General features: G+C 32.9%; 1 pseudogene across 1 annotated transcript in view; it reads left to right on the top strand.

The window, feature by feature from the left end:
- The window catches only part of LOC143229603 (uncharacterized protein CG43867-like), a 219,381-nt pseudogene that overhangs the window by 165,266 nt on the left and 41,846 nt on the right, over nt 1-12,269 (top strand). The window contains exons 24-27 of the transcript XR_013015956.1: nt 4,188-4,285; nt 5,898-6,039; nt 9,171-9,300; nt 9,838-9,967. The product of XR_013015956.1 is annotated as an uncharacterized protein CG43867-like (transcript). The remainder of the gene's footprint in view (nt 1-4,187; nt 4,286-5,897; nt 6,040-9,170; nt 9,301-9,837; nt 9,968-12,269) is intronic.

Below are 12,269 nucleotides of genomic sequence, written 5' to 3'. Positions count from 1 at the left end.
ATAGTAAAAAAAAACATTACTGTTTTAAGTTCTGTATTTCTTATTGGAAAAGCACAAACTGTATTCCTTCAAACACTGCCAGGCGTGATCTAATGGTTAATCGTCTTACATCACATGCCAGGATGAAGATTTGAAGGCCCAAGGCTCGAGCCATGATGTTGTTGAACACATTTGGCAATGTCAGCTGTTGTCATTTTATAAAAGTGGCAGTCAGTCTGTTATTCAAGAAACGGAACTAAGTCCTTTTGGTGGCAGGTTTTGCTGACTAACTCCCTATGTTTGGGTAGTAGTTCAAAATTAAAAACTATTGTATTTGAACCTTAAGGGGATTTGGTTTGGCCGCTTATTTCATAATACTCTTGGTTCATATCGGTCATTGAATCCACTATAATAAACTCTGAAATAAAAATACAATACTTATATAAAAGGACCCTTGTCATCCAAGTATTTATTAAGCCTTCTCTTAAACTCCCTTAAATTAACTGTACCTACTACAACTAAAGGCGACCCGTTCCAAAAATAAGGTTATATTAGCTGAAGATCAATCCTACCTTGGCAGAGTGTATGTTTGTTCCCCCTATTCTTCATCAGGTTTGTTACTCTTGGTGTCCTTCACTAACGCCCTAACTGGGCGTGTTTTTAGTGGGCAAAGTTCATTATAAGAACTAAATTGAAATAGGTTGGCATGTAACAAGACATCCAATGATATATGGACATTAATAACGATAGAATGGCAACCTAAGATAGGAAAAAAATTAAATAGAAGTTAAAAGAGAAGATGGAGGGACGATATAGTGGCGGAGGCAATGATCAGATGGACACGGTATGCTAAGAATTGGAAATGGTAGACTGGTTGGACGGAAGACTACATCCAACGAGAGATGACTGCAGTTTAGATAGACAGATGATTGTTTGTATTTTCCATCCATAAGATTTCATTGGTTGCTCAGTCAGTCGAATATGAAAGTACTTCGAGTCTGTTTGTAAGAATATATGTTTAATTTTGTTATTTAATAGTTCATATAAATAAACACGTATAACATTACGACATTTGTGGGTTCACAGTCTAGTGTGAGCTTGTAGAAATATTTTTAAGTGATATGAGGTTTGTATCACCCTCTAGTTAAGAAACGGATTTAATATGGACTATCGTATTTTCAGCAGTGATTTGCTGAAAAGTGAATATTCTGAGGAGCATTTTCATAAAATTATGAAAATAATTTTAATATATTTAACAATAATTTTCACTTTACAATTTTGTTTTATGTTTAACAGAATGACAAATATGTGTTTCCTTCTTAAGAGCCACCGATGTTCAACCGTTTTAAATTCCAGTTTGTTTACTATGTCATAAATGGTAAGTTTCCTGTATAGGAAAGCGACAGAGATCAGAGAAGGCAGGAAAAAGTTAGGAAGAGAAAACGGCAACCCTTGTACGTCGTCGGTTAATACATGCTACCATGTAGAGTGAATCTTATCTAACTGTTCTTCACGTGTCCCTGTGCATACATTTACTAGCGAAAGAGCATTAACATCGATGATCAAAGTGCGACTTTTAACTTTTACATTTTTAGCAACTGTGATCTAAGATGAACACTTAACATTTTTTTTTCTGACTACAAATGGATATTTCAAGGAATTTAATTTAAAAAAAACTGACAAATTATAGACAGCTTAATAAGAAACACGGTTCGGTGTGTATGTTTGTGTGTGTTTTCTTATAGCAGTTTTGTTTGTTTTGGAATTTCGCACAAAGCTACTCGAGGGCTATCTGTGCTAGCCGTCCATAATTTAGCAGTGTAAGACTAGAAGGAAGGCAGCTAGTCATCACCACCCACCGCCAACTCTTGGGCTTTTCTTTTACCAACGAATAGTGGGATTGACCGTCACATTATATGCCCCCACGGCTGGGAGGGTGAGCATGTTTGGCGCAACGCGGGCGCGAACCTCGGATTACGAGTCGCACGCCTTACGCGCTTGGCCATGCCAGGCCCTTCTTATAGCAAAGCCACATAGGGCTATCTGCTGAGCCCACCGAGGGAAATCGAACCGCTGATTTTAGCCTTGCAAATCCGTAGACTTACCGCTGCACTAGCGGGGCGCAACACGGTTCTAGTTCACTGATTTGTTTTATAAGTTTCAGCTGTAATGTACACCATTGCATCACATTAGTACCTATGTTTTCTTGTGTCGTTGTCCTAGATAAGGGGCAATTTGGGCATGGCACATATACACCCTTCGTAATCCTCTTTGTTTAAAACAGTTAAATGATATAATCGCTAAATGTAGCATTTCTTTTAAATTACATCTGCTACGAGTTACTATGGAAGTTAGTTTTATCCATTCTTATAGGTAAAACGGATTTCCAACCACGTTCCCCTATTGTAATTTTTTAAAAAAACTAAATTATTCTTCATTAAATTGCCTCCGGGAAGTAAGTAAAATTCTTCTATACGTAAATCAATCTGTTAAAGAATTAAAACAGAATATTGTTTGTTTACAATTTACACTAATATAGCATTAAAGGTTAAGATTAAAATCTTCTTTACAGATTGATAATTTACTTTATTTTTAAAGTTTTAAATATAGTCTTGGCGTTGAACAGAATGTGTGAATAAAAAATTAAATATTTTGCAGCATATGAAAGAGACGGTTATAACCATATACTTACAGGTAATAAAAACACTTCGTAATTGTGAAATGATGTAGAAGTGGCAGTACCAAAAAGAATGCAAATAAGAATATAGGGATGATACAGTTATACATAGATCATCTTAACATAACTTTCAATATTAAAATTTAATGTTACACTGTAAAACGCACGAGCCTAAAATGGTTAAGAGGTCGGTCAATTCGACTGAACTCGTAGCGAATGTCTGTAATAATCAAGACATGCTTTAATTTAACTTATTTTCCTTGTACGTAAGTCCTAAACTCTTAGTTACACTATACTGATGCATACCCTGACATTATGATAAAGAACTTGACTACCAACAGTCAGGAATAAGTAACTTCCAGCTGCAGTAATATTAAAGTCAAGTATGCATTTTACAGCGTAACATTAAATTTTCGTATAGAAAGCATGTATAGCTGTATCATCCCTATATTCTTGTTTGTATTATTTTTGAAAATGCTCTTCTTACATCATTTTACATTTATAGAATGTTTCTATTACTTGTTTTGTGACTTTTTTTCCTCTGACTAAAAGTTTGTGTATTCTATGAATGTTGTAATAAAATATAATATTAAAATGTGTATTGATGTATTTATACTCCGTCACTTCATACACAACGTAAGGAGTGGCTTCCTAAAAACACCAATTGTTTCATGTACAAAATATTGAGTATTCAACATGTTACAGTCATCTAATAATTTATCATTGGCTGGTAATGCCCGTTTCACCCTGTACTTCAGTTTTTTAAAGAAACACCAGATTTATGTAAAGTAACTAACTACAAGGGGTAATAACAGCATCTTTTACACACTAGAATTATGATTTTTTTAATTACTACTATTTATTACGAACAAGAGATAACATCATGCAATGCTAAGAAACACATTGAATAAATGTAGGTTTAAACCGATATTATTGATAAAATAGCTGTTGAGTTATCTTGACTAAAACAAGAAGAAAAAAGTGAGAAATTTGATCGGTTAATAACTTTCTGGTTTGGGATCTTAACAATGTTTTCTTGTCTTGTTTTTGAGATTGTTGGGTATAGAAACAAATGAAAGTGAGTAATAATGATATTTTAAAGTAAACTATCCACTACTGTTTTTCTTAGTACTTATATTTCTATTAGGCTTATTGCGTACCTTGACTATCCCTACATATATAATCTAATGACTGTCTGAAACGACTTCTTCAAAGTCAAGTCTTTATTTCGTAGAACCTCAATTAAATAACAAAAATATAGAACAAGGGAAAGTTTTGCTATTTTAGCTAATTTGTGGAGCGTTCAAAGTTGCTTTTGACCATTCTGATGGATAAATAAAGATTCCCTATAGTTCTTATAATGTAAGGTTGTATAGCTAAATGCACTGCACTTTTATCTATAAACTTCGTCAGATATTCAAAGTAAGAATATTTCAAGATAAAACGTTTATTTTTCATAAAATACGTTTGTGTTTATTAAGTATCTTTGTTCTAGCTGAGACCGAATGTGTGTCATATTTTTGTGTTAAAGCTCTGTGATGTCATATCGAAATGGGAACAGGCTTTACGAGAAGGACATCTGGGAAAGTTCGAAACAACGAAAATCGTCAAGTTGACTTACAAAAACCGGTAAGAATTTTCCATTCATTATGGTGGCATCAAACAAGAATTTGTATTACAGGACCATTAAATATGATCTGAGAAAGATACAAACATTAATTCACTGAACGGTAGGTATCCAACATCTAAGTTAATTCATTTTTTGCATTTACTGAAGTGTATTACATAGTGTAGATTATGAAATATTTTCCCCATAAATATCTATTCTTCACAAGATGTAATGTAAAACAACTTCAATTTCATTGCTGTATAACTTTTTCGGTAGCTATAACTGAATCTTATTGAAATCATGTGTACCTAAACGTGATGGACATTATCGAAATCATGTGTACCTAAACGTGATGGACATTATTGAAATCATGTGTACCTAAACGTGATGGACATTATCGAAATCACGTGTACCTAAACGTGATGGACATTATTGAAATCACGTGTACCTAAACGTGATGGACAGGGTAATTTTACATAACGTAAAACTGGTGATATCAGTGAAATTACGAAATGTGGAATATTGGAAATATTAAATAAATCAAGAGATATGCGGGAGTATCCGTGAAGTATCATTTAAATCACAAGTTGTAAAATCTTGAGAGTACCAATGAAACTGTGAAATATAAATCATTGAAAATATCAGTAAAAAACCGCTAAAAGTAAAACCTTGTAAGTATGGATGAATTCGTGTTTAATTAAAATATAAAGCAACAGCATAACGTTTAAAATTCACGTGATATTATATTATACAAAATGCTGAGAATATCGATGAAAGAAAAAAAAAAAGAGGTAAAACAATTATAATGTTTTAACAAAGTATGTTATAACAAAAGTTAAGGCCTAGCATGACCAGGTGATTAAGCACTCGACTCGTAATCCGAGGGTCGCGGGTTCGAATCCCTGTCACACCAAACATGCTCGCCCTTTCAGCCGTGGGAATTTTATAACGTTATGGTCAAAAGAGTAGCTCAAGAGTTGGCGTTGGGTGGTAAAGACCAGCTGCTTTCCCTCTAGTCTTACACTGCAAAATTAGTGACGGCTAGCACAGATAGTTCTCGTGTAGCTTTGCGCGAAATTCAAAACAAATAAACAAAAGTTAAGGCTAGAGCTATACCTAACAAGAGGCAAAAAAAAAAAACAGAATAGTATCAAATATTAACAAAATAACAATAAAACCTTCAAAACTGTCAGAGAAAACATAAGATATATAATACAAGAACATAAAAAAATGTTGGGAACTACAAAACCCTGAAAGTACCTCGTGATATTACGAATTATAAACCTTATAATGATGTGCAGAATAATGTGTTTTAATCTGTAAAACTAAAAGAACACATGTTGGATACCAAAATTTGCTTCGTGTCATATTGATATATATTAAGTCCTATTTTTACTTATAACGTCGAGTTTACTTTCTCTAAATAAAAACAACTTTAAAGCTTATTAATTACATTTGTTTATTATAAAAAATATTTTGTACGAGAAGTCACGAAATGATTTTAAATTTTCCATTTTCTTAGGTCAGTTTCGATGTTGTTATCTATTACATTGTTTTTAGAATGGCAGAAAAAATTATTTTATGATAGAATTTAGCATCATTAAAGAAAATATCGACCTTTTCGTTTTCTAGACTTTGCTTTCGTCAGATGTTAAAGGCAGAAACTGATAAGGAGAGGCTACTTACTGCATATCACGTGAACGAAGAAATAATTCAAGGCAGGTTTCCGTTATCTCTCGACTTGGCCTTAGAACTTGCAGCTCTAAAGGCACAGGTAAATTTTTATGTTTCAACTTGTAAAGACACGTTTCTGAAACTATAGCTTTCGAATCACGTCGAAAATAATTTCGAGCATAGTTATAACCGAAACATCGTAGTTTGAAAAGTCGTTAAATTGTTTTAATGAAACTCTTACACATTTATCCTCATACTATGCTTGTTACATCTGTTGTAACACTGACAATAAGTCAATTAATGAATTAGCTCAGTCTAGCTCAGGTCTTAATTTACAATTTACCAATATTTCTTTCATATGTAGACTTCAGATGAGTATATCACTGTCATAATTTGGAACAGCGTGATATTTTATACAAGACTGTCACTTAACAAACGAAAGTTTCTTTAGCCATCTGGTGGTAGATTCACTATTTTTAGAATTGCAATAAGATATGTGAAGTCACAAATAATAGTTAACATTATTAGAGACTGTATCTTATCTTTAAATCAGAATACGTTTTGCAGTCAGCTTTTTACTGCAAAAAATCACACGTAAATATCTGTGGACAAGTTCTATAAAGAGCTTGCATAGCTGTTTTTTTGGGTTTTTTTCACTAGCTAAGGTTTTGACTAAATTTTGCTCAGCAAAATAAAACTGGCAAAATGAAAAATATAAATCAGTAAATGTCTCGTAATGAAAGATGTCGCATCTAAATGTATTATTACTGCTGTGTATCGAAATGTCCAGAAGGGAATCTGGTGATCCCTTTGATGTTTAACAGTAAACTTGGTACTATGATGACAACTGTTGAGATCATTCTTAGATTTATCTGTTCAAAGTTCTTCAAAATAACCAAAGTGTGGCCCACTTAACTGTGATAATGTATCAGGACAGTTATTTGACCATTGTTCTTCATGGATAACACGGCATCATCAACCTGATTATAAAATGATTCCGTTAAAGTCCTTTATAACAGATTCAAATAGCTGTTGGAAAATAACATTGAGCTGTCCAATTTCCGTTAAATTAATTCATTTGCTAGTTGTAACGCCTTAGATGATCCTCGTATACACAGATTTTTTTACAAAACTAGCACAGTGTAAAGTTCTATCAAACCTCAACATTTTGACTCTAGACTAGCGCCTTCTTTTACCAACCTTTCTATTGTGTTTTCACGAAGAAGATTGACAAAGAAACCTGCCCCGATAACTTTAAGTCATATATATTATTACAGTTACGCGGACGACACTCTTTTTATCTTGAAGGACTTTGGACAGGTCAGTTAATCTTTAGAATATCTCGGTAACTGTTGTCCCAGTATCAGTAATACTGTTGAACATCAAAGGAATCACCAGCTTACTTCTGTAGACATTTTGATATATATAACAATGAAGAAAAATCTGAAAGCAAATTATTTCATAAAAAAGGCAATTACAGGCTTAAAAGTGTTATTCTATTATTATTTATGAAAATTGTAGTCACTATCTTGGTTCCTCGTGCTTATAAAATCGCTAACATATTTGAATATTTCCAGAAGTAACTGTATAACATTTCAAAACTTTTAAGGAAAGATCTTCTAATGAAATTTATAGCACACAACATGAATTCTAGAGCAAGTTGGAGGCATCTAACAATTCATTTATTACTCGTCTGAAAATCCAATATCAGTAGTACTACCCAACATTAGTAGGCATACAATATTAGCGAAGAACAACTACATAGACGTTTCATAGAACTTATTCATAAATAAATTTATGTGAGCCTTTTAGATCAGATCATTGACTGCAAAATTTTAGATTTAAGGACAGGAAATCGTCTCAATAACACCAAATGTTGTTTATGTATTTAAATGTCCTAGATACAAGTTCTATATACATTGAGATTACCACCAGATGCCTGAAAACAGGTGTACAAGAACATGCTAATTTATTAGCAACAACTAATCTAGTATAAATAATCATACCATTCGAGACCGTGGAATTTACATTGTAATACACTTATTTCATAGCCATTGCCAGGTAGTCAGGAGCGCTCGATTCGTAATCTGAGGGTCGTGAGTTCGAATTCCGTCGCACCAAGCATGCTCGCCCTTTCAGCCATGGGGGCGTTATAATGTGACGGTCCATCCCTCTATTCGTTGGTAAGAGTAGCCCAAGAGTTGGCGGTGGATGGTGATGATTGCTAACTTAGGGACGTCTAATGCAGGTAGCTCTTGTGTAGCTTTATGTGAAACTCAAAGAACAAATAAAGATACAACTTAATAATATATTTTTATATTAGGAAACAATAATTCAACCTATATATAAACAAAATAATAAAAATAACGCCCCCACAGTGTTCTAGAAAAAAATAATATATCTTCTTTTTAAGGAACGAACTTATAGTCCACATTTTAAAGAGACACTGATGAATATTTTAAGGAAACAAATTAATAATTGCCCTTCTGTGGAAAAGCTTAATAGTCAACCTTTTAAATAAATAAGTTAGTTCATTTGTTTTTAAAGGAAATGTTCTGTTAGACCAGATGAAGATATATTGTTTTTATTTGTTTTAGAAATTTCGCTAAACGAAACCTTCTGCAGCTTTGCACAAAGTTCAAAACTCATAGACGAGAGATGTATACGAATCAAAGAAACATTTTAAATTCCTAATTGAAGACCTGAATTCATGAAAATAATTCACCAGTTGACTTATTGTCAAAATTATAATTATTCCTCTTTTATTATGTGTTGCCCGAATAATATAATTCGTTGTGATATATAAATTATAATATCATACACATATGTTGTTTTACATCAATTTTAGCACTGTGTACTTATGCTGTGATACGGAACTTTTGAATACTATATACATATGTTAAGATACACAACTTATGCACTCTATACTTGTGTTCTGATAAACAGCTTTCGAGCAGTATGTAAGTGTTCTTTGATACAAGACTTTTGCACACTATACATATATTGTATAACTTTTGAACACTATTCCTTATGCTATGACACACCGCGTCGGAACATTATAGACGTGTTTTATTATACAGTTTGTGTACCCTGTGCACAGATCACCAGTAGTTCTTAATCAATAAGAGCAAAATTTAGTATTTCACATTAAAACTATGTACTAGAAATCATTCTTGCTGGCATGTGTACAGTTATTTCTTACATTCTACTCATTTGTGATTCTTTTCTCAGATAGAATTTGGTGACTTTGATGGCGAGAAAGTTCGGGGTAGTGGAGCCCCCATGGAGACTCTGTCCATCAATTAATACAAGTGGTAGAACGGTTCTTTCCACATAGATACAGAGAAACTATGGCAGAGAAGTATGTTAAGAGAAGAAATAGTGCTCTGTAAAACTATTATGTTTCTTTTAACGTGTATATGTATCAATACTTAAACGATTTTCTCTATATGTATATTTCTTTGCATTTTTCTGTTTCTGTTTTATATCCTGTCTGTCTGTTGTTACCTTAACCATTGTTTGTTCATTTATCAATCTACATCAGTCTGTCGCTCTACCAGTTTATGATCTTTTGATTTTGATAGTAGTTTTGGGTTCATAACTTATTTAAACACGCATGTCCGTTTATGATTGTTGTTCAAGGAAACATGGGCCAATTTTCTGTAATCATGTATTTCTTTGTTTATAATATAAGATATATTAAGTTATTTTGAAATAACTGAAAACCTGTTTGTAAATTGATATAGAGACTTGTAAGTCAGAATATATCGTGATATACTGGAATATATATTTACTGAGCAAACTTATTGCACAGTTTAATTTTCGTTACTTATAACTTTAGTTTACATTGTTAATTTGTTATATCTGAGATGATCTACAATGTGTAGAATTATTACAGACAACTACAGGAAACCATCAAGAGCAAGTGGGCGACACTGAAAGGCAGAACTGTGCTCGATTGTGTTCGTATCTATCTGAACTGTGCTCGCAAGTGGTCCTTGTGTGGCGCTCAGCTCTTCGCCACTAAAGTAAGTTTTGTTACAGTAGAGGGCGACACTGAGAGGCTGAACTGTGCTCGATTGTGTTCGCATCTATCTGAGCTGTGCTCACAAGTGATTGGTTCTTTGAGAGATAGGTTTTTGTTTCAGTTTTAGATCAAACATTTTATTTTTGTTACTATAAAGCTTTCGAACCATTAATGGCTTTCTAATTTTTTTATTATAGAAAAGAAACACCAGTCGCTTCATTTTCAACGTAAGCTGTGTTTTTTGGATTGTTAGTTTCAAGGTATCTTTCATATTTTATCAGAACCTCCAACTTGTGTGATTAAAAACACTTGAGTTCAATATTAAAAGTTAATACTGGAAGCTAGGCGTTTTTTATACTTAGAAATCAGAGGTTTCTTAAGTTAAAGATTAAAAATACCGCTGTATTTTACTCTTCAACTGTAAATTAAACACTTATTTATACTTTTAAACTTTACAGCAACAAAACGTCTTTGTTTTAAAGTACCAGAAAGAAATATTTAACTTTCCACAATACCGTAAGTTTTAATTAAGGCATCATATTTAATTCTTAAAAATATTTTTTTTTATCGGTTGAAGCATAAAAATTTATTAGGATAAATTTAGGTAACTTATTTAACTTTTCAGGATACGGACAACCTTTTATATATATTCTAAAAAAGGAAGTTTTCTTGGTTTAATAAGCCTATTAGCTCGGTTGAAGTAATCAACTGTTCAAGATAAACTTATCCTTTAAGTCATTCGAAATAATTAACTCCTCAAGATATATTAAGCCTTTAATTTGTATAAGATAAGCAACTTTACAGGATCGCTCAATTTGTAATGCAACTGAACTGTTAAATTCTTCAAAATAAAAGGTGACTTTTATTTATTTAAAACATTTGTGTTACTGTCTTGTACATATGACAACGCCACTAACTCTATCCGCTAATATCCCTAATTTTGAACTACTGACCAGAGGTAAGGCAGTTAGCAAACAACATACTGTCACCCCTCTTCCACGCTATGGAATTGTCACTACTTTAAAGGTAGCCCGGCATGGCCAGATGGTTAAGATCCTCGACTCGTAATCCGAGGGTCGCGTGTTCGAATCCCCGTCACACCAAACATTCTCGCCTTTTCAGTCGTAGGAGCGTTATAAAGTTACGGTCAATCCCACTATTCGTTGGTGAAAGAGTAACCCATAAGCTGGCGGTGGGTGGCGATGACTAGCTGACTTCCCTCTAGTCTTACACTGCTAAATTAGGAACGGCTAGCGTATATAGCCCACGAGTAGTTTTGCGCGAAATTCAAAACAAACTAAACCTTTTAAAGGTATCCCCCCCCCCTCCGGTACAGCGGTATGGCTGCGAACTTTCAACGTTAGAAGCCATAAGCTATCTTGATTGAAAACACGCAATTTTATTGTGTCATACAAAACAGAAAACACGCAATTTTATTGTGTCATACAAAACAGAAAACACGCAATTTTATTGTGTCATACAAAACAATATTTTTGTGGAAATGTTTTTGAGATTAAACAATGCAGCATTTGGTTTGTCAGGTTAACGGAATATATTTATCCTAATGTTTAGTCCTCATTATTTCATTTTTCTGCTTTTTTATTGAATCTAAGTCATATACCAAAATAGCTTTGTTATTTTTATATTTTATATATTTTATTATATTTTATATATTATATAATTATATATTATATATTATATAATTATATATTATATATTTATGTATTATATATTTTATGTATATTCTGTTTATTATATTCTGCATTATTAAATCATGACCTTTTATCATGTATATTTGTTGAAAGTACCAGTTCTTTATAGAATTTCCTAGAAAACATAATAATTATTTGTTTTTTCTTTTATTTCGCGCAAAGCTGTACGAGAACTACATGTACTAGTCGTCTGTAATTTTGTAATATAAGGCTAGAGGTAAATCAGCTAGTCATCACCATCCACCGCCACCTCTTGGACTACTCTTTTACCCACAGATAGTGGGATTGATTGTAACATTATAACTCCTCACGACTGAAAGGGCGAGCATGCTTAGTGTGACGGAAATTTGAACCCGTGACCCTGAGATTACGAGTCGAGTTCCTTAACCACCTGACCATGCCGGGCCACATAATAATTAATTGAAAAAGAAATCAATCAGAACATATACATATTTTAATGCAACATTTAATTATTGATATCTATTTCACGTCAGAAACGGCCGTTTTCGTGATTATTGATTTTTTTTCCATGATAAATGCATTTCAAAAGGAAGTTATTATTAGTTTGCCACCTTTTTAATTATTTAAATA

This window comes from Tachypleus tridentatus, chromosome 10 (assembly GCF_004210375.1).
Source record: "Tachypleus tridentatus isolate NWPU-2018 chromosome 10, ASM421037v1, whole genome shotgun sequence".
Classification (NCBI taxonomy): domain Eukaryota; kingdom Metazoa; phylum Arthropoda; class Merostomata; order Xiphosura; family Limulidae; genus Tachypleus; species Tachypleus tridentatus.
Note: the sequence above shows the minus strand (reverse complement) of the source record. Positions and strands in the feature narration are given on the sequence as shown.